Source organism: Leptosomus discolor, chromosome 1, assembly GCF_034619465.1.
Source record: "Leptosomus discolor isolate bLepDis1 chromosome 1, bLepDis1.hap2, whole genome shotgun sequence".
Classification (NCBI taxonomy): Eukaryota; Metazoa; Chordata; class Aves; order Leptosomiformes; family Leptosomidae; genus Leptosomus; species Leptosomus discolor.
In genome coordinates this window covers 207,246,503-207,267,966 of record NC_141391.1, presented here as the reverse complement: position 1 = coordinate 207,267,966, position 21,464 = coordinate 207,246,503, and positions in this window count along the sequence as shown.

Here is a 21,464-nt window from a genome sequence, read left to right as displayed (position 1 = left end):
AGAAAATTCTTGGAAATTCAGTGTTTCCAAATGATTCCTTTAAGTTCACATCTCTACTGATGACACAGAAAACTGTATTCTTGAATATCTGAAGTGCAAAGAAGATCCATATAACACTACTGTCTTTGCAAAGCAAAATTTTTTACTATTGTGATGTTACCTACTATTGTCTCCTCTCTGAATATTTGCCCATTTGAGCCTTGACCTTAAGTCAACAAGAACTTCTCTGAGTGAAAGTTGCACTATGTAAATAGGAAATGCAGGACAGTCCTTCAACAAAAACATCCAATGTGCTCAAATCTGCTCAAGAGTAGTTTCTATAATGACTTTACAGTTTGGGAACCAGGCACGTTCTTTGAAGAGACTATTGGAGCTCTTGTGTACTTAGTTGGAACACCTCTGTCTTTCTCATTTTAGGTAAATAGAAATCCACTCAATAATCTCTAGATATTGTTTCATGACGGTTTTGGACACAAAATCAATGTAAACACCTCTCTTTCCCACCTCCATATGCTTGCTCACATTCTCATATCACACCCTTCCAATTGATCCAACCAATGCAACGGTTTGTATGGCTGTGCTGCAATTTGGATTACTAAATGATCCAGGTAAAAATAACTTCAGCCTGAATAAAGAACTGTTTTAAACTTGCTTTGTTCCTGAAGCCAGACTACTATGAAAATATGTCTTTTGTAAGCAATAGCTTGACCTTTATGCTTTCCATAGAGGCCAAGTGAAGTCCAGTTTGTTTCTGAATGACTCTTTTCTGGTTAAAGAAATACATAAATAACTCACTTTTTCAAGACTCTGAACTTTAATTTCCTCAAAGTCTTGGAAAGAAAAACAACAGCCTTGTGGAGAAGTAATTTGGTTCACATATTGATATCAGTGACCACACCAGAGTAAGCAGAATCACAAAGAATACACATGTATCCATAGTCCACCTGTCTTGAAAGGGTAGCTCATTGTCTACAGGCCCTCCATAAATCATGATCAGAAAAAGACCTATTAGTGAACAGATTGCAGAACAAATACGCAGGGTAGGCTGTCTTTCAGTATATGCCAGAGCGAACATGTCCTTTGGGGAACAAATAGTGCTGAAGCTTCAATCGCTGCACGTGGTACTGTGAGGCTGGTAACCAGTATCTTAGTTAGCATGGTTGAGACTGCACACTCCAAAAAGGGGTCTCACAGACCTGTTACCCAGCACCTAGGACATTAGAAGCATCGTCTGGGATAGTATGCTGTTATTCTGGCTGATGAAAAGGTTAAAGTTGAAAAATCAGTGCTAGAAAACTTTATGCACTTCTACGCTGGCTGACAAATGAAAAGCAATGGGTCCTGATCACTGTGTTCCTCGAGTTTGCAATCTGCTGCTTGAATTCTGCCATATGACTGATTTTGTGCATGTTACATGCAGCACCTGCTGCTCTGCATAGTAATTTGGAGAAAGCCAGGCAAACTGAATACACATTTTTTCCTCATGACTTCATGTTAACTAAAAGCCTGTGACATACAAAACTTCATGTTGTTACAAGTGCTGTTTCTGAGTAATGACCTCTCCCTCTCTCAAGGGACGACAAAAGTTTGAGCTGGAAACCTGGGCTCCAAGTATCTCCTAATCTGATTTTTTTTCACAGACCATGCAGAAAATTATGTCTGTTTGCAATATATCAAATTGCTACATTAATGGATGGGGATTTTTTTCATATCAGCAACTATACGTTGCTCAACACTTAGGACAGCATCTAGAAATAGTGGCTAGAAATAATCCTCATAACTGCAACGTTTTGACAATCCCTAAGTGTTTTGCAGATAATAATTATGTTTAATTTTTATTTTGTTTATACTGACAAAAATTGATAATAACAGGAAATAGATAAAGTAATACATCCTGCCTTTGTTAAATAGACAAGAAAGAACATTATAGTTCTATTATCCGGTCTTTCAAAGACAAGCCTAATACTGTTTGCAACCAGAAACATGTGTCTCATCAGCATCTTTGCAGTCAGATTGGAAAAGTTGTGATGCCCAAATTGTAAGGCCACAAATCAACATGCATAAAAGTTCTAGTGCAAAAAAACCCAGCTGCAGTTGTAAGACCTAAGGAAAAATTATCCCCTTAGATATCTAGGATTCACAAAGCCTATGCGGACTTTTATTTTTCTTCCTTTTTCTTATACATACTTAAAAACTAGTTTTCATCAACAGAGGTTAAACAAATTGTCAGAAGGCTAAGCTGCTACAATCTCATGGATAATGAGAAAAAAGATTTTATTCCACTCTGTCTCTTGGTGGCTGGTGTATAGCTACTCCTGCTGATCTCTGCAGTTGTGTATGTATAGTTTCATACGCATGCTCTCGAGTCTTGAAGTCATGGAGTTTCAAATGAGTGTATGGATATGGTAGGGGGGAAAGACAGATGATTAATCATTAAGTCACTACAAGTTTGATGTGAGAACAAGATGTAAGAGCATGCAATGAATCTAAGTTGGGAACCAGAAAAAAGCATGGATTTGCCTTTTTGACAAAGACAGCGTAAATGTATTAAGTGACTAATTTATAACTACGAGAAATCATGAAATCCCTGTTGTCTTAAACAAGGCTTAACAGAGTAAACAGCTTTCTAAAACAAACATCAAGAAAATTGCCAAGAAAATAGGTTGGAATATCCAGCTAGGATTTTATATAACCTTATATGACTGTGGAAGAGCAACTATATAATGTGGGGGCAAATATTCCTTTAACAAACAGTGGACACCTATAAAGGTATAGAAAAGGGTATTCATGTAACAGTGCTCCAATACAACAGTGCTCCAGTGCCATAGACTATATCTTCATGTTTAATAAGAAAAATATCATTGTACACCTAACGATTTTGAGCTCAGATGTAATTTTGCACCTTGTCTGCTAACATTAAACTATGTAATATACGGAAAAGTAGCTCTTATAGATTGCACCTCCATTAGCTTTCATAAATTATGACACTGACCGACCTGTGGGCTGTGTCCGCTTCTCTCATGAGAAGTTTTGCTAAAACGCCTTTCCATCAGTGAGCCTGGTGCATGGTTAGAGCAGGGATGCAATGGGGGCCCTGTCTAGCTACCAGCAGTAGTCCATCCTCTCCCCTCCTTTGGGGCCAGGAACCTGAGCTCTTCCACTGAAGGTCCCAGGAAAGCTGTATTTACTAGATATTTGCAGGTAGGCCCCTGACTCTGCCCCAGGCAACCTGCATGCAGCATCCTTGAAAGAAGGCAGTTCCCCTTTGGTCTGAATTAGTAACACTATTTCTTCTTGCAGCAAAATTAGTAAGAAGACTGAATCTGGATTAACGGCATGGTACACCACATAAATTGCAATACTTGACTTTAAGAGATTACAACTAAATGCACAACAAAATACAACAAGAGGGTACAACAGATGTTCAGTCATCACTAAGTAGTTCCTCAAGATAACAGATCCAGTGCCCAGAATGTCCTGCCTGGCTGTCAGCACCTTCTCACTCTTCTTAAATTCCGCACAGTATTTCTAATTTTATTCCACTACATCCCTGCATGCACAACAATCACCATTACTAAGTCAGCATTTTCAGCAATGCCACCCAAGAGTATCTGATATATTATCTTCCTGTCTCTGAGAGGGATATAATTGCTCAATATCTACTTTTTTTTTTTTTTTTTTTATGGCAGCTACTATAATCCGAGCTCTATCCTTGATGTGGTTTAAAAGGCCTAGTATAGGCAGATATTTTATGTGTATAACATATTTTTAATTTACCAAGTTAATATTAAATCTAATTTATAGGAAAGACAAATAAAGTATTGCATCCAAGAGACTAATAAAATATCTTAATTTGTTTTCTAAATGACAGTATTTGCTCAAAAATACCCTTCAATGGAAACAGATGACTCAAGATAAAAATATGGTTTTGTGCATACAGATACCCAGCATCTTCCTTTGGCGTGCTGCTCCACACTGATTTGACCATAAGGCAGGTTCTCTGTGCCCTCCACAAAAATACTTGTCTCATAAGGGATTCACCATATAGTTTTATGCCTAGGCAGTTTCACTTTCAAAGGCAGTTCCTCTAACACAAAAAGTTAACGCTTCGGAGTGAATAATCACATCCAAAACTACATTCAAATATTATGTCTTGTGAAAGACTCTGTGAAAAGTTTGGAAATTCAGGTGTTACATGCAATCACAGTTTTCAAAAGTTTCTGTATTTTAACAATGGATTTGGACTTCAAATTATTTAGGGAAGCAATGTCCAATCGGAAAATCTTTTCTTTCTAGACCCTCTTGTCCTTCTATGGTTCTTCTATACAGTCCACATAAACAAGAAAACAATTATTTAAAAAAAGTTCTTAATATACAGGCTGTGGCTTTGGTTTGTAAGAAGATACAGAAGCTGAAACCTGCAAGATATCCTTTGTCCACCTCTGTGTAATAAGCAAGACTTGGCTCTTACTATGGTGTTAACCATAGTTAACCTGGAGAAAAAAATCCCAAGACAGTTACACAAAATCTACATAGAAAGCCCTACACTTGCATGAAAAGTCCTCACAAATTGGTGCAGATGCCTCAGGATGAAATGATTAATTGCAGAATCTCATGCAAAAATAGATTACAGGCAAATATCCTGATGTTTTACCCAAAAAGGCCTGCTCCCAAGGGAAACAATTTTCTCTGTTCATTGTCACTTTACAATACTCATCCATCATTTGGTCATCAATTTCAGCTATTCTCTTGGTGCCAAGTCTATTTCCAAGTTTCCACATTCCGTCTGTGTCATTGCATCTTCCTTTCTCCTGTAATGTGCTGGCTCCCCATCTGCTGGATCTCCAGGCTGGGTCAAATGTAAAGTGTATTTGGGGTCTTGAGGGGCTGTTTTGGTTTCTTGGATTTTTTTTTTAACCCCTATTTGTTGCTTTTTGTGCTTGCACAGCTCCTCCGTTCAACCACCCAGAAAAGCTGGTGTTATTGAACAAGAGTGTGGAGAAGTATCTGTGCAGAATTATCTGTGCAGTCCTTATGGTCCCTTGGGTGGGATGGTACTAACTAATGTTATCTTCTTGGGGTGTTAATTCATCCCTCTTAATTTGCTTACAGTAGGATAGAAGTGTTGGCGGGTTTTTCCCATTAAAAGGGAATATTTTCTCTTACAATTTCTGAGAATCTCTGGCCAAAATTCTATTCCAGCTCACTGTCACATGAATCTGGAATTTTTCACCAAATTAAAACAAAATGTAACTTTCTGCTCTGCTCTTCTCAGAAAGCTCCTTTCCAAAATCCTGTGCAATACTATCATCATGGCTGGGGCACCATTTTCTGGGAGAGTAATTTGTGTTGTGTTACCTGCAGTAGATGTGGTTTAACATCCACAACTGTGCTTATATTTACTTTCCTGACCAGCTATGCCTATTTTGTAGAGTTTTTCAAGGGGTTTTGTATTGTGAAATTAGGGAACACACAGCATACTTTCCTTTCAATGAGTGCTGCCTTGACTGTTTCTGTGCTCTTCTTTCTACTTTCTCATGGTTTGATATCCTAAGAAAAGAGGTCCAGCCCAACCAAAAATGGAATTCTTAAAAATAATATCAAAATGTTGTCCCACCCCAGTTGCACTTGAAAAGGAGGTTTTCCATAGCTCAGATAAGTGCCAGGGCATGCATCTAAACTTTGTATTCTTACCCCAGGTGAGGCCACAGTACGTATATTTATAGGTTCAGTCATCACTCTCAGCAATCTTGGTTGACAAAAGGTACATAGGTAATTAAAACATAGGTAAATAAAAGACTGATGGAGGGGTGAAAAGCTTTTTTTGTTTGGTTTTGTTTGTTTGCCCTCTATTAGCCTTACTCTGTATAGTGATCAATCTTTTAAAACCAAAATTATCCCCCATTAACAAATGCTCCCTTTAAAGGAACATTATCTAAAAGAACTGAGACCCAAGGCATAGTAAGTGATTAAGACTGAGTAAGAAAACTGTGATTGTGCCAGAAAATTAACTGTTAGTTACAAAAAATAAAATCAATTCGTGCTTTATCACCTCTGTGCTGATATCCAAGTCATTGTCAGCAGGACAACTGGCAGCCAGCAGAAAAGGCACCTTCTCTGCACTGCTAATCTATTCTGGTGATTTTTGTCACTAAACCCAATGAAAATAAAGATGATTCTGACTTCATTTAGTAGAATTATTTTAGCATGAAAGCACAGCTCAGTGGTACCATCATCGGTATGACTGACAAACCAAAAACTTGATTTTGGCCTGGACGAACTAGCATGACGACTTATACTGTAAGGGCAAGTTTTCAAGATTAATTTGTAGCAATGACCATGCCCAAAAGGCAATTTTGATGGCTTTGGTAATAAGAGTTTTGCATATAAGTGCAGTCTGTGTCATTACAATTGGTCTCAGAGCAAGACAGTCATTCACCCACTTGATTTATTACTAGAGGACTTGCCAAAACCGATTAGAACTCATCAGAAAACAATCAAGACTGCTCCATTTCTTGCCACAGAATTTTGATATTTTTTCTCCAGACTTTTATTGTATAAAAAATATGCCATATCTTAGGAAAAGTTGTCTCTCAGACTCTGTTGGGGTCCTCCAAAAATTCTGAAAATAAAACCCAATGTTCAAAACCCTTCTGGATGCTGAGTTAGGCAGCAATCAGGGAGGGGGAATCAGCCCTTGCCAAGAGGACAGTGCACCATAAAGAAGTAAATTTCTGTGTGAATGCATATAGCATGTGTATATATATATGTGTATAGATGGTTGGTGGGAGATGGGCAAACTCTTGACTTCTGGTTAAAACCAATGTGACACCACAATCATTAGTGTTATTTATTGGCCCAGAAAGATGTGTCCTTTTGCTTGATAGTTGTTTTTCTAACTCATTTCTTCTATTGTCTTAGTTTTTCCATATTTTTATACATATTTTTATAATATATAGCAAGTATTCAACAATAACACTTGAATGTTACTCTTTTAATAATACTATTGATACCTGTGTTTCAATAAAACAGACTTTTGTCTGTTGTATCCAGAAAGAACAAATCCTTTTAGATTTAGTTGGCTGATTAGAATTTTTACTGGCTTTGTTCCCTGCAATGCTCCCTATAAAATCTTCTTCCAGATATAAATTCTTATCTCACTTCTTTTATCTTGGATGAAAAAATAAATCAGACATAACAAAGAACCCACAACAGAAACATACAAAGAAGGATTTCACAGAATTGGAAACACTGGAAGGCTTGACTGCTTCCCAGGCAAAGACCAGTGATCTTCACTTCTTAAAACTGGGAAAATTGTCTTCTGGAGGTAGAGTCAATAAGAAGTGAAATCTAATTTCACCATATTTATATATAGCAGAAAAGATCAGATACAAACTGAATATCTCAAAAGGGTGGGTGTCCGAAGTGGAATGTTTCTTCTTCATCTATTCAGAGGAGAAATGAATCCAGAACTTTTCCTTATTCACCAACACAGCCTTACACAGATCTTGACACACATTTTTTTGCTCCCTTCTGCACCAGTTGGGTGGAATTAATTTTTTTTTAAAATCACACAGGAGTTTATTTTTGAGCCCACTTCCTGCTGGCTTTTTAAAAGATATACATTTGGCAATTGTGTTGTGACATTTTGTTATTATTAGCATCTGGAGGAAAGGAAACAAAATTCAAGTACTTCCCTCAATGAAACTTTAGTAATGATGTTTTCATTACTGTTTTCACTGACAGCAATAACAAAATTTTAACTGTAAGACATAGTCCTGGCTCAGTGTTTCTCATCAGCATCAGTAAAAAAGTACTACTGTCCCACAGGATTTTGGTTTCATCCTTATGGCATTAACATTCAATTTCATGGCTTGGCAAAATGAACAAGAGGTGGCATTTGCTACAGTAACAAGAGGCTGAGATCGTGCTGTCCGTGTGCCTGGCTAAGCTCCGTGCTTACCTTTGCCTCTTCCCTTCTTCGCAGAGCTGAAGGAAAGCAATCAAATCTGTTCTGATGGCACAGCAATAGCTATACCAGCACAGTTCTAGTTTCAGCACTCAGGAGAAAGGTGCTGTGAAGAAAACAGGTTACCTTCACTTTACCCACAACGGTTTCCTTATACCTGGGATGTTCCCAGACAGCCTCTCTCCCAGAAACCAGGGAAACAGAAAATCTTGCTTTTCCCACCTCTACCTGTCTAAGGAACTGTCTGCCTTCTCTCTACCCAAAGGCTGCCCTGGAAATATATATGGAGTACATATCGAATGTGGATCCATAAAAACATGAAAACATATCTGGGTTCGTTTTTTTTTTTTAAATTTCCTTAAACTGAAGAAAAGCAACATGACTTCCTCTTAACTGTGCTGTTCATTACTTTCCCGTGTCAATTAGACTTCTGCAAACAAACTGCCTTAATTGGCCTGATACCAGCTTTCACGCTTGCCCTTTTGCTCTACAACTTGTCTTAGTTTAGACCACAACTAGCTCTAGTCTTTAGGCTAAATCCTAAACTAGCTGATTTTAGTAAAAAACCTCTATCTGTTTTCAAAAGTAAACAATCAGAAACTAACAAAACACATTCTTTGGGCTCATTCTCTCAGTTCCAGTCCTTGCTACCATCATCTGGTTCTTCACTTCACTTTTCTGATCTGTTTGTCTTTCTCTATGGGACATTTATTTCCTGACTTTCTTTTTTGTCTTCTTTACTCATCACCTTTTCCCTGCTACCTGTCACTACTTCTATGTTCAGAGCATTGCAACCATTTATTTCAATTTCTAACCATTCTAAAACCTGTCCATCCAAATTAGTCTGGATGCTTTTAAACAATGACAACCCACAATGACAGACAACATTAATTAAGCCATTAAGCTATACTAGAAACTTACCACTCAAAGAAATTAAGCTGTTACGAGCATTGACTTCCACCTCCTAAAATGGCAAAGCTACATTTATTTTCTTTTTTTCTTTTTTCTTTTTTTTTCCTTTTTTTTCTCTTTTTTTTTCTTTTTCCTTTTTTTTTTTAATGGAGAGGATATTAAATAGAAAATACTCACTTATTTGTCATGCTCTACTTGCGTCATTGTACAAAGACACATCACCTGTTTGATATCTTCCATCCATCATTTAGACAGTGAGGAATAACCCTTCAACCCCTAAAGTGGTTGCTCCACGCAGCTGGAATTCACAATGTAGGGAATGTTCGTTGTCTCAGCCAGCCCTGATCTGGTTTACAATATGCCGACATTTTCTGCTATATTTACCAAGTGTATGTCAGAAGTAATTAATGGTCAACAAAAGGGAAGAGGAATATGCAAGTTTTTACAGCTGATTCATTAAAACTTACGATATAGAAAAAAAAAACAAAAAAAACCACAAACAATAAATCTATCCCAACAGCTGAGTATTGCTCTATGTTGCATACGATCTGATTCAATCTTCACTGACCTTAGAGGTGAGGAGAAGCTGTTCTGTAGTTCCTTCTCCCTAACTGCACTAAGTACAACCACACTCCTCAACTGCACTAATTTAGGCAAGTTTAAAGTAGAACTTTAGTAGCACTCTGTAGCTTGAATAAAATACATTTTTGTTCTCACTGTCAAGTTAAGAAAATTCCAGTTTGAGCATGAGTTTTCAAGGTCCGTTCTTTCAAATGTCAAGAAAGACGAACACCAGGATAGGCTGAATATTAATTTGAAATTTGCGGCCTATATAAATTTAGAGCTGAACTTACAGCACTTATTTTAATGCCCAAATACAGAGTCAGGTTTGGCAGGAATGAGAAAAAATACCCCTAGGGTAAGCTTGACGGAAATGGAGGATTGACTCGGTATTAATTTCAGACTTTACTTTCTGTCTATCATTTTTGTCACGTATTATTAATTTTATTTTTTAACTTCTCTGTGTGTGTCTCCTGAATGCCTCTATTGTCCTCTTGTTCTCATCTCTATTTCTCTAAGACCTGAAGAAGAAGGAGCAGCATGAAGTGATTTAAATGTATCCTTTATTTTCTTCATGCTAGTCCGGAATTCATGTTGCAACCCTAGGAATTTGTGCTGACATTTCACAGTCACTCTATTCACTTTTTTTTCACTCTTTAGTCATCTTTTACAAACTGTGAAAACAATTTTTCCTCTGGATTGCTTGTAGAAAAACTAAAACCCATGTGTAAACATGTTTTTACAAGACAATTCACATTAAAACTATTTTTTGAGGCATCCTGGAGAAAAATAATGGACCAGAGGAGAACACGGTTTTGAAATATGGACCACTGAAGCAGCACAGAGAAAGAAGAGTGAGGCAACAGTGAAGGCAGATAGCATATAGTCCACAAGCCAAAATCATAATTTATTAGCCTATAATTCAGGAAGAAGACAAAGAAAGGAAACAATTTATGACTAGAAGTCTGCCCAAGTTAAGAGGCAACTGAGTATGTGATTATGCAATAAATGCTGTATTTATCAATTCTGTGCAGGTAGAAGACTTTTTCCTCTTTTATTTTTACCCTCCAGCAGTAAACTTGAATAAACACAAGCAGATCACTGGTAGTGAGTCGGTTACCTCTTCTGTGTATTTATAAAGCTGCTATTCACTTCACAGTCATATTTATTGTTTAGTATAACATGAGCTGTACTCGGGAAGTATCACTTTCTCATATGTACATCACTGGCAAACGTCATCCGCCTAAAGCTGTTTCTAATGTAAATAAGGAAAGCATTGTATTAGAGATGCATTTGGTTTTAGTTTGTTTCAAAAGTACCTGAAGATTAAATTTTAAATCACACTGTTTATTTTCTACTTGTTCTTTTACAGCAAACGATATTTTCAAATACTCTTGCAACGAAAATATGATCCTGGAGATAAGAGATTCTACGTGCCACAGCAGAAACGATAATGAAATTAATTTTAACTGCAGGCTTAGGAGTGGAACTTTGAAAAAAACACATTTTGTTGAAAAAGTAGGTTAATATATCAAAATTTGATTGTAATGGCATATAAATGTATCATATGAATTAGTTCTACTATCTGGGAAAATGTCCAAAGGCTTATTATCAGGAAAGCAAATTCTTTCCTGGACCAACCCACACCTCAGGGGAAATGTTACTCAGAGATCATCTGCCTAAATATCATCTCTAAAGCTCCTTGAATCCTCTCTGTAAAAAGGTATTTTTCTATGGCATTCATCCATCTCTGAAAAATCAATATTGTAACCAGATCATCTACTGCCAAGAGTAAAAATAATGGCCTTTAACTATTTTCTGACTAAATCAGAAAACTCTGCCCGTCAAGGAGCATGAATCAATAATCACCTTACCACAGACGCCTCAAATCAGGCAATAGACAAGCACCAAAAAGAAGCGCCAAGAAAAGGAGCTTTCTACATACTAAGAGAAACATATAATCAAATCACAGTGAACTAATAATTTTTTTCCCTGAAGACAGAACAAAGATGTTAATGCCTGTGATGGTTTTTTTTTGCATTTTCAAGCTGAAGAAATTGAATCCCTATTTCTCTGTTTTATAGTTTGCTCTTTTGGTGCTTATATTTTGATGTGGCAATGACAATAACCATTCTGTGTTTAAGATCACTCGAGATATTTTTCTTGGTGCCTCAGTTTTTTGAAACAACAGATTACATTAGTATGACTTCTTCAATTTCATTTCTTAACAAATCTTTCAAGTTTTCCTGATTGTGAAAAGCAGGAAAATGTAAAAGTAAGATTTAAAACTTGTAGATAAATAAAAATATTTCAGAAGTGCGTGTTTGGTTTCTTTGTTGTTGTTTTTTGAATGCATTTACCAAATAATGGGCCAATCTTATGATTTTAGAAGAGGAACATGATTGTTTCATAACTGGAAGTGACAATGCTTGTTAAATTCGTAAGCATGGAATTGGACCAGTCTCTGTGAAACTTACATCAGGATTATGATCTAGCGTTTGTCTACAGAAAGAATTTAAAGTAGAATACCTACTCTTTATTAACGCCCTTACACACACTGATTCTGTGGATAAAGCTGTCATAGTTTGGACCAGTTTAATCCACTGAGATTGTCATTACAAGGAAACCGACAAACAAACCTCTTTTCCAGGACTGTGAGATAGAGCTTTCTTGAATCCCTTGCCCTCAGTGGCAATCCAGTTTTTGGGCACGATATAAGCTAATGGAATTAATTTAGGTTTTGATTATTTGTTTGAATAAATGTTTTTTCTGGCCAGTAAACAACCAAAAATTTAACAATGACAACTGTCATTACTTTTACTATTCACTACGGTTATATTGTATATGAAATGTGTTTCTAATTCATGCTTAGGGATCTGGGAGACATACTGAGAAGTACTTAAGAAAATTATTTGTAAGTAAACATTCTCATTCTTCCAAGCAAATTCAGTGATCACATAAAAATAAATAAACCAATGCAGCAGGCAACCAAAAGAATACTGCTGAAACTGATTTTTCAAAAATTTTTGGGCTTTATTGCCTTGAGAGTTCTTTTTACAATACCATTGACTAAACTTTCAGCAATGTAGATCAATAATATTAAATAACTGAATTTTAAATGCCTATATGAACAAAACTGTACCGTCTTTTAACAAAGTCAATCTAAATAATGTAAAAATTATAGGACAAAATCCGTATTTCAGCACTTACCTGTTTTAAATCTAGCATTTAGCAAGACAGTTTACATACTAAAGCTCCTCTTATTAAGCATATATTTCAGATAATGAAATCAGGAATTTAGTTTTCAAGATTCCAGAATACAGCAAATATTAGCATCTGATTTCTCACTTTTTCTATTAGTATTGTGCAGGTTTTGCCACTGAAGAAAACATGCATTGGTGGACCTAGGAGCATTACAGCAGAACCTTTAAGGTGCCACAGAACCAAAAATGTGTAATTCCAAAGACTCTCCTAACATTAGCCCCAAATATCAGTGAGTCCCTGATAGAGAAGTCAGAGGCATGCAGACACAATGCTCTCTTCACCTCAGGAACTAGCCTACTGATGGAGTTCAGCTTGAGTGGCTCCTTGGCCCCTGTTTTGATTGGCTTGAATCAGACCAAAGATCACACTGTTGCCATCACATAGGTGGCTCACGACCTTCCACTTAATCAGCTTATTCCGGGTTACAAGCAGGCAGGCAGACCTGCTCTTGAAGATAGTGATAATCTGTTGTAAAATCATGGAAGAGTTTTGACCTTAGTCTGTAAAGGTGTCCCCTGCTGAACTGCGTCAGGCTACACTCGCTGTCCAGTGTTCATTTCAAGTACACATTTTGCTTGCTACAGGGTGTACTACATTATAGCTGTTACAGCTGTTCAATGTTTTCCTACTGGTTATTATAACGGAAGAAAATATTTTCACTGAAAATACCTCTTTGCCTTTTAAAAATATTTTAAGCAAGGAAAAAATGTGATAGTTTAAAGATAAAAATACTTTTCATTTATCGTTCAATTTTCCTTCCTTGCTTCCTTCCCTCCTTCCTTCCTTCCTCTATTTTACTGAGTGCTTTTTAATTTTGATATAAAAACCAATTACCATTACACTCCGTGTAATTTTTCCTTTCCCTATTCAATTAACCTTGGAAGTCCCTACGGAGAGACTGTTACAGGTCCTTTCTCTACTGAACTGTCTTACTTGGCCTTGCCTTCTGTGCACTTGTGATGCCAGAAATTAGTCACAGATGTCCTGCTGAGATATAGTCACTGTCATTTCTCATGAACTTGATAGCTGTATTACTTTCTCTTGCTCTGCAGAATCTACTTCTTGACAGGTCAAAATTTCTACCTCTATAAACTTATTAGGAAAAAAAAAAAAAAAACAAACAGGAAAAAGATTCAAGGGTCAAGCTAATACAGGACTCCAACCCCTTGAAATGGAGTAACAAACCTTGTATTAGATGCCCAGAATCCCTCTGTGCTGGGTGTGGAGACTTTGGTACTGGACAGCGAAAGCCAAAACAGAGAGCACCAAGAGATTTCCAATTTAACACTGTCTTGTAGTTAACCAGATCAAGCTAAAACACAAAAGATAGAGGTAAATGAGCATTTTTTAAATCCCAGAGCCACAGTGTGGTGTCTGCCTGCCCCCACACCCTCCCTACTGGCAGATGTTTTTCCTTTTTCTTTTTTTTTTTTTTTTTCTTTTCCCTGAAGTACTGGCCCAGGAACATGTCAAGAGAAAAGGATTTCTTTGTCCTGTAATAATCTATTGGTTATTTCATTTGCCCAGGAATTCAATAAGATAGGTGGTGCGTTTTCTTTTTTGTTCCCTTACTAACATAAAGGAACATCTCTTAGCTTTTCCAGGAGGACCTACTTAACTTTCCAGGAAAGGGCTGCGAGCAGTCACCCACCCTTCAAAGTGCTGGCGGGTGCTGCTGTGCTGCCGGGTGGGAAACGGCTCAAGACAAAGAGAAAGGCAGCCAGACTCTGGGGCTGTTGGTGGGGCTACTAAGCTTGGGAGATCCAGTTCTAGGTACCGTTTCCTTTCACTGTGATCACTCTGTCATTCAAATCAGACCATCACTGGCCTGTGGAGCAGGACAGGAAGGGAACTGAAACCTGAGGCTAGATCCTAAAAAGCCGTAGTGTGAAAACAGGCTTCCTCTGTCTGTCCTGAGACACTGCAAGACTTGTACGGGCTTTCAGATAAGCTTCCTGGCTACAGCAGTTCTTCGTTCTTGGATCTTCTTGCAGGTGTTCCTGTTTCACAGCAAACTTATTTTTTATATCAGCCTAATTTCAATATAAATTTTAAAAGCAGATCCATTATTAAGTTTGATAGTTTTCTTCCACAGAAACTGCCATATTAAAAGAAAGGTTTTGTAAATAGTAATTCTCTAAGGTTTTTTTGTCCCACTTCAATAGTTTGCATTGGAGAAGCCGCAAATGACCAGGTTTTCGAATTTAACAGCAGTTAGGTGAGGCTTGGATGCAGAAACCAGGGACAGGTCTTTCAGGAGCTTGACAGCTAAATTTTGGATGCTCACCTTGGAATATTTCCGAGGGTGGAACATCTGAAAGTCATAAGCCTTTAAAATCTGAGCCTAGATGCCCCGGTTTGCAGCCTTTCACTGCTAGGTCACTCTTGTGCTATTACCTTTGCCTCTCAATGCTGAATCTCAAATGCTTTAGAAAAGAAGTTGTGAAAGATTAATCTTATGAGCCCAGTCAAATGAACTGCATCCAAATAAACCAGAACTTGACCTGAAATCAGCAAAAAATTGACATAACAAGATTTTGGGACCTGATGAGGTCACACTTTGTCCTTACAAAGTTTATCGCTAATGTTAAAGAATAGATAGCAGCTAGTGCCTGTTTACAGGGCAGCCTGTTCTATGGGTGGTACTGTGCATTACATAGCTGAAGAATGGTCACTTCATGATTCTCCTACAGTAACCTCTATTGAAACATATTTTTTTTCAGGAAAATTTTAATTGATTGACAATATTTTCCTTGGCTACAGTTATGCTTTGTACAAATACACACATTTTCCTAAACTAAAGGAAGGAAGCCAGATTCCTACACAGTGTATCCATGTCCAAACCACCATCAAGTAACAAAATCATTATGTTACGTATTTCTGTGTTCTGCTATTTAGATCCTTAATGCAAAAAAAGAAAATCTCTGTTAACTCCACTGCTATATACACTGTGGCATGGTGAACAGAGACATTCCTGAGAAAATGGAAGTTATTTATATATGAAAATACTTCCAGACAAATTTAGGAACACCGTGACCATTCTGAAATCTGACCTAGAGAATAAAAAGGAGTTTTTCCCTTTCCTAGCCCTTCCTTTCCCTTTTCTCCTTGCCTCCATCTTTTCCTGCGCAAAACTATCTGGAAATGTCAGTCAGTCTGTGAATAGTGCTGAACTGATTTCAATGATATTTTACAGCAAATTTTCTTCAGGGTGACCAAATTCACACAACTCTTAAGAATAATCCTGTTGCATTTCAATTTGTTGGTAACAGATGAATGTTCTGTTCTGGTACATGGACCCAGTATCAGCCCAGCCTTGTACTCCTCTTAGATTCTACCTTCATTTTGCATGTAGAAAGATTCTCACATATTATTTATGTCTCATTGTAGCTTTGTTTTCTTAGGAGTTTATTGGCATGTTCCTAGAGACATGACTTCAAACGAAATAGTGATGATTCATTTTGGTGAGGTTCCAAGTAGGTGAATTTTAATGTCATATTTTTGTTCAACATAAACTAAAGTAGGACAGAAAGAAATCTGAATGTATTTAATCACAGGGCACTGTCATGCTGCTGAGGAAAGTCATAAACAGCTGATTCCAAGCTGGGAACACTGTGCCAGACATTTGTATCTGGGACAGGACTGTATGTTCCACCAGTGTGCTGCAACAGGGAGAGCATTAACATAGGGAGTTCAGTACAAGAAGAAAAACCTTTCAAAAATGAAAGAGGTCAGGGTAGGGGGGTGGAAAGTGCCTGGAGGATGTTGTGCACTCACAAAAGAAGAAAGGATTATGTCTCCTAATCTGAAACAACACTGAGGAAAATTATTTCCTATACAATCCATTCAGAAAAGAAGAGAGGCAAGGAATTCCCAAGGGACAACTTTTTTTTCCATCCTACTCAAAATAAGTCATTTTGAGTGGCAGACAACTGAATTCACTACAATTATCGTACATCTTCCACACGGGTAACTAGATCAAACCGATGGCTGTATGAGTACTGTATACCCATTATGTTACTAGAAGTTTTGCTAAGCATAGGAAGGAAATGATACTGCTTTGATGTTACTTTTGGTTTTCAGCCCCTGGACTTGGATGAAAAAGGACTGTAACAATATTTTAACCTGCTTATAGGGATTCAAATCCATGTCTCTCAGCAGACTGCCCTAATCACGCTGTGGTTCAGGGGAGGAAGCATGCTCCACATGCCTACTGCTGAAATTACTCCAGGTTTCACTGGTGGAGGGGTTGGAGAGGCAGATGGGAAACAGATTGTATTCCCATGGTGAGACTTTAACCTCAGAAAAACGCAGTCCCTCTGCTAATGTTTGCGCTGTTGCAGGGCGCGGGTGGAATGTACGTCTCCTTCCAGGCTGCAGTCCCAACATCTGGGATCGCAGCCCAGATCAGCTCAGTTCCATAACTATGAAAGTTTTGTACCGAGTTAAACTACCAGGTTCAGCACCTTAAACACCAAATACAGAGTCACACTTTCTCATAGTCTGTCTGGCTTTGGCTATGTTTTGATCTTTCACTTTCAGGTAGGATGAAGTCGGTTCTAAACATTGCCTTTACCATATAAACTGCCGGAAGATTTGAGCCCCTGCGTGCTGATCAGATGGAGAAGCCTAGATCTGGGATCTTCCAGAAATGAAGCAAGAATGCAGACACAGGTCTGCATTAAATACATTTCTGCTCAAGTGCAAGTTTTGAGTCATTTTCCTGATATTTCTAATTCTCTCCATGCAGTGACTGAAGAGTCAGTGAGTTTCATTCATTTTGTCTTGTTTGGGTGCCACGCTGATACACATCAGGGCAGCATGCTACCTAACTCATAGATGCCTGCATCTGCGCCCTAGGTCTTATGCTTTAAATCAGCACAGCGCTTACATAGAATTCCTTACTAAACAGTTCCTGTATCATGAACTTCATTTTTCTTAGTCTGCAGGTCTTCATGGGTTCATTTATACTGCTAAAGTTCATCTTATTTCTAGTTCTACAACAGGACTTTCCCTCTCTTGAGCTGCTTCTGCTGCTATTCTGGTCTTTGGCCAACTCTTAGTCAAATAAGCTCAAATTTATGCAGGTGGCTTAAAATCTCTTTAAATCAGTAAATGAATGAAAAGTAAAGCAAAATCAACAGACACTTCCCCCTAGCTTACAGTATGTTTGCTGTTATCAGACTGTTTAAATTACAGAACGTCTGGTCTATGTCTTCTTTTATTTCTTAAGCAGCACTTAGTTCAAGTAAACAGGGGCATTCAGCAAAAACTAATCTAAACAGAGCACTCCTTGATTTACTCCAAAACTACAAATTAGAATAAAGACAAGTCTATATTTTCTTAAATCTCTGTTTTAACTGGTAAACAATGACTCTGTGGGCCAAATTCCCCTTCCTTCAATTAGAGCTGCATATTGTTTTTGTGTTCAGATGGCCACACACAAATTGTTCTGGTCTAGTGCCTAGATAGTACATAGATTTCTTACAGCAATTTCTTTAAGAAATTTGATCTCTGTGTTTTCTCTCTTGCTTGATATTTGAGAAATCAGCTATGCTTTTTTTTCTATATATACTGCATTTTTCTAAGGGTATATTCTTACTCCAAACTTCTATAAAATCTTTCTTTTGCTTTTGTTTCCCTTACAGGTTATTTAATATGATTCTATCCTTTCAATGGCTCTGGTCAAGGTTTTTTAGTTGTTGGATTTTTTTTCACCAAAACTCTGTCCTCATGAGGTCAAATCTCTGGCTAGCTGAAAACCATCATTCATCAACATAAGCAGGAACAAGAATCCTGAAATTAATGTCACATTAAGTGTCTTTTGTGACCATTTCACATTTGCCCAGTCAAAAAACTTCCTGCTAACTACCTGCCAGTCCATTCAAAATCCCCTTTATTTTAACTTCAGCCAATCTATGTGTGAATTAAAAAGTCTAGTATTTTTGCTTTGGAAAAATGGCACCATTTCATAGGTAACGTATAGGTCAATATACAGTAGCATAAGGTTTCTATTTCTTTGTATGTTAACATCTGCAAATGCTCTAGTACACAACATCCTTAATCCTCAACACTGGTTCTGTTTTGTCCCTAACTGTACGATGCTGACCTAGACACCCCATGACTTTTAGCCACATTTCTTTGTCTTGATTTCCTTCTTCTTGCCTTGGTTACTCCCTAGCTGGTTCAGCAGCCAACACAGTTTGAATCTCCATTCTACTTTAGTACAAATGATAATGTAAATGGTAATTTATCCATCCAAATACACGAGAAAAAAAAATCCTTACAATTTAGAGGTCCATGTTTATAATACGTGTTTACATGTCTTCTTGGTATTGTTTGATTTTCATCTTGTTAGTTCTGAGAAATACTGTGTCACTCACATATAACTCTAAAAATGGGGGCTGTTGCCTAGGATTTGCAGGGTAAACAATTCTTAATCTACACAGCGTTTTTCCCTGCTGTACACACCCTGTAACTTAACTATATCCCAAGCATGCTACAGTCAGTTAAAGAATGTGTCTCGGCTTTCATTCAACAACTTTTTGGGCTTGAAAACTATACATCTGTAAATCTGAGTTAGAACCATTTTTTACTTATTTTATCGAGACAACAGGGAAGACAACATAGAGAAAATTATCTGATGTTACCCTTCATGACCTCAGCTGACTCAGCGGCATTTTTCTCACTGACTTCATGAAGCCAAAATTTGGACCTGGGTTAAGTCCAACCTTTGAAGAGAACTGGGTGAGCAGCACCTGCAGTCTCTTTTACATGACTAGGTTTATTAGGATAGGGGGAAAATAAATATTTTTCCAAAATAACAACTGACATCTTTCTTTAGCTACCCTTGTGATTCAACCAGAAGAAGGTACCAGAATTACCCCCAAAACAATGGAAGGAATTAGATACAGAAATAGTCGCATCAGTCTGGTGTGTTCTACTTCATTTCACGTCACTCACAAATGATCAATGAGAAATGTCACTCATCATCCTGTGCAATTATAAACTCCCAAAACAAAGTGATGAGAGAACTTTTTCTGCAAGATTTTCTGTGTCTATCTTTCTTCATGGAAGAAGTTACTATGATATAGACAAGAAAATGATATATTTTATTATATATAGACTAGTTTATTATATAGACCTATTCTAGACGGTCCTGCTCTGGAAGGGGCATTGGACTAGATGATCTTTCAAGGTCCCTTCCAGCCCCTAACATTCTGTGATTCTGAGCAATATTAAATAAAACCCAGAGCAATCGTTCTCAAGATTTTTTCTTCCCCCGCAGTAACAACACTTCCTCTAGTAAAAAATTATCTCTGACTGCAAACTTTGACCTGCCTAGTAGCATCTTTCTATATATTCAAAGGCAACTCATTTCACACAAATATCAGCATGTGACTTTAAGTTTGTCAGTTAGGTAGGTGTTTAAAGAGGCAAGTAAAGTGTTTAAAGATGACCACACCTTGAGTATTGTGTCCAGTTTTGGGCCCCTCACTACAAGAAAGACATTGAGGTCCTGGAGCAGGTCCAGAGAAGGGCGATGAAGCTGGTGAAGGGTCTGGAAAACAGGTCTTATGAGGAATGGCTGAGGGAGCTGAGGTTGTTTAGTCTGGGGAAAAGGAGGCTGAGAGGAGACCTTATTGCTCTCTGCAACTACCTAAAAGGAAGTTGTAGTGAGGTGGGTGTTGGTCTCTTCTCCCAAGTAACTAATGACAGGACAAGAGGAAATGGCCTCAAGTTGCACCAGGGGAGATTTAGATTGAATATTAGGAAAAATTTCTTCACTAAAACAGTGTTTGGGCATTGGAACAGGCTGCCCAGGGAGGTGATGGAGTCACCATCCCTGGAGTGTTCAAAAAATGTATAGATGTGGTGCTTAGGGACATGGTTGAGTAGTGGGCTTGGTAGTGTTAGGATAATGGTTGGACTTGATGATCTTAAAGGTCTTTTCCAACCAAAATGATTCTATGATTTTATGATTCTGATTCTATAAGTATTTATCTCAGTTTCAGTATTTTGTTACTCGTCTCTTTTCTTCTGTCCAATAAAACTTTGAATAATGAAAAATTATTTTGTCTGTTGCTGTATTTCAGCTATTGTAAAAACAATGATCTGCAAATTACTGAAACATTGACGTTGCCTTTGTAGTGTTTCACTTTTCTTGTCATGCTGAAATGAGTACATCCAAAGCAAATTTCCCTATGTTCTGATCACTTGACTATGTAGCACTATGATTATTTACATATGCTACAGAAGATTTCTTGCCTTAATTCACCAAACTGTTTTAATACAATGACTGAAGACTACTAAATTAGTTTGATTTTGCCTCTATGGAAAATAATTCATCATCAGATATAGAGTTAAATTCTATAGTTTATAGAGTTAAACTGCAGTTATTGGCATAACTTGATAGTTTTGTAGGAAAGGACCTAAAATGTCTAATTCAATGCCTAAGACAGAATTTCAATAAAAAGGAATGCACTTCAGTTTGGTACCATAATCCATGAAATCCATACGTTAACTCTGCACTCTATGATCATCACTTTCAATTCATCTTCCACATTTCCTACCTACCCTTGCCAGCACAGAAGCATCCTGGGCTATGGAGTTCGTGCTTCAAGTCCAACTGCAGTTCAAGGCCAAGGGAAAGAAATATCCAGCTCTGCATGTCCATGAAGAAATATGGTTCATTATGAGTGACTCTAAATACATGTTTCATCACAAACCATTGTTTTCACTTTGTTTCACTGTGATA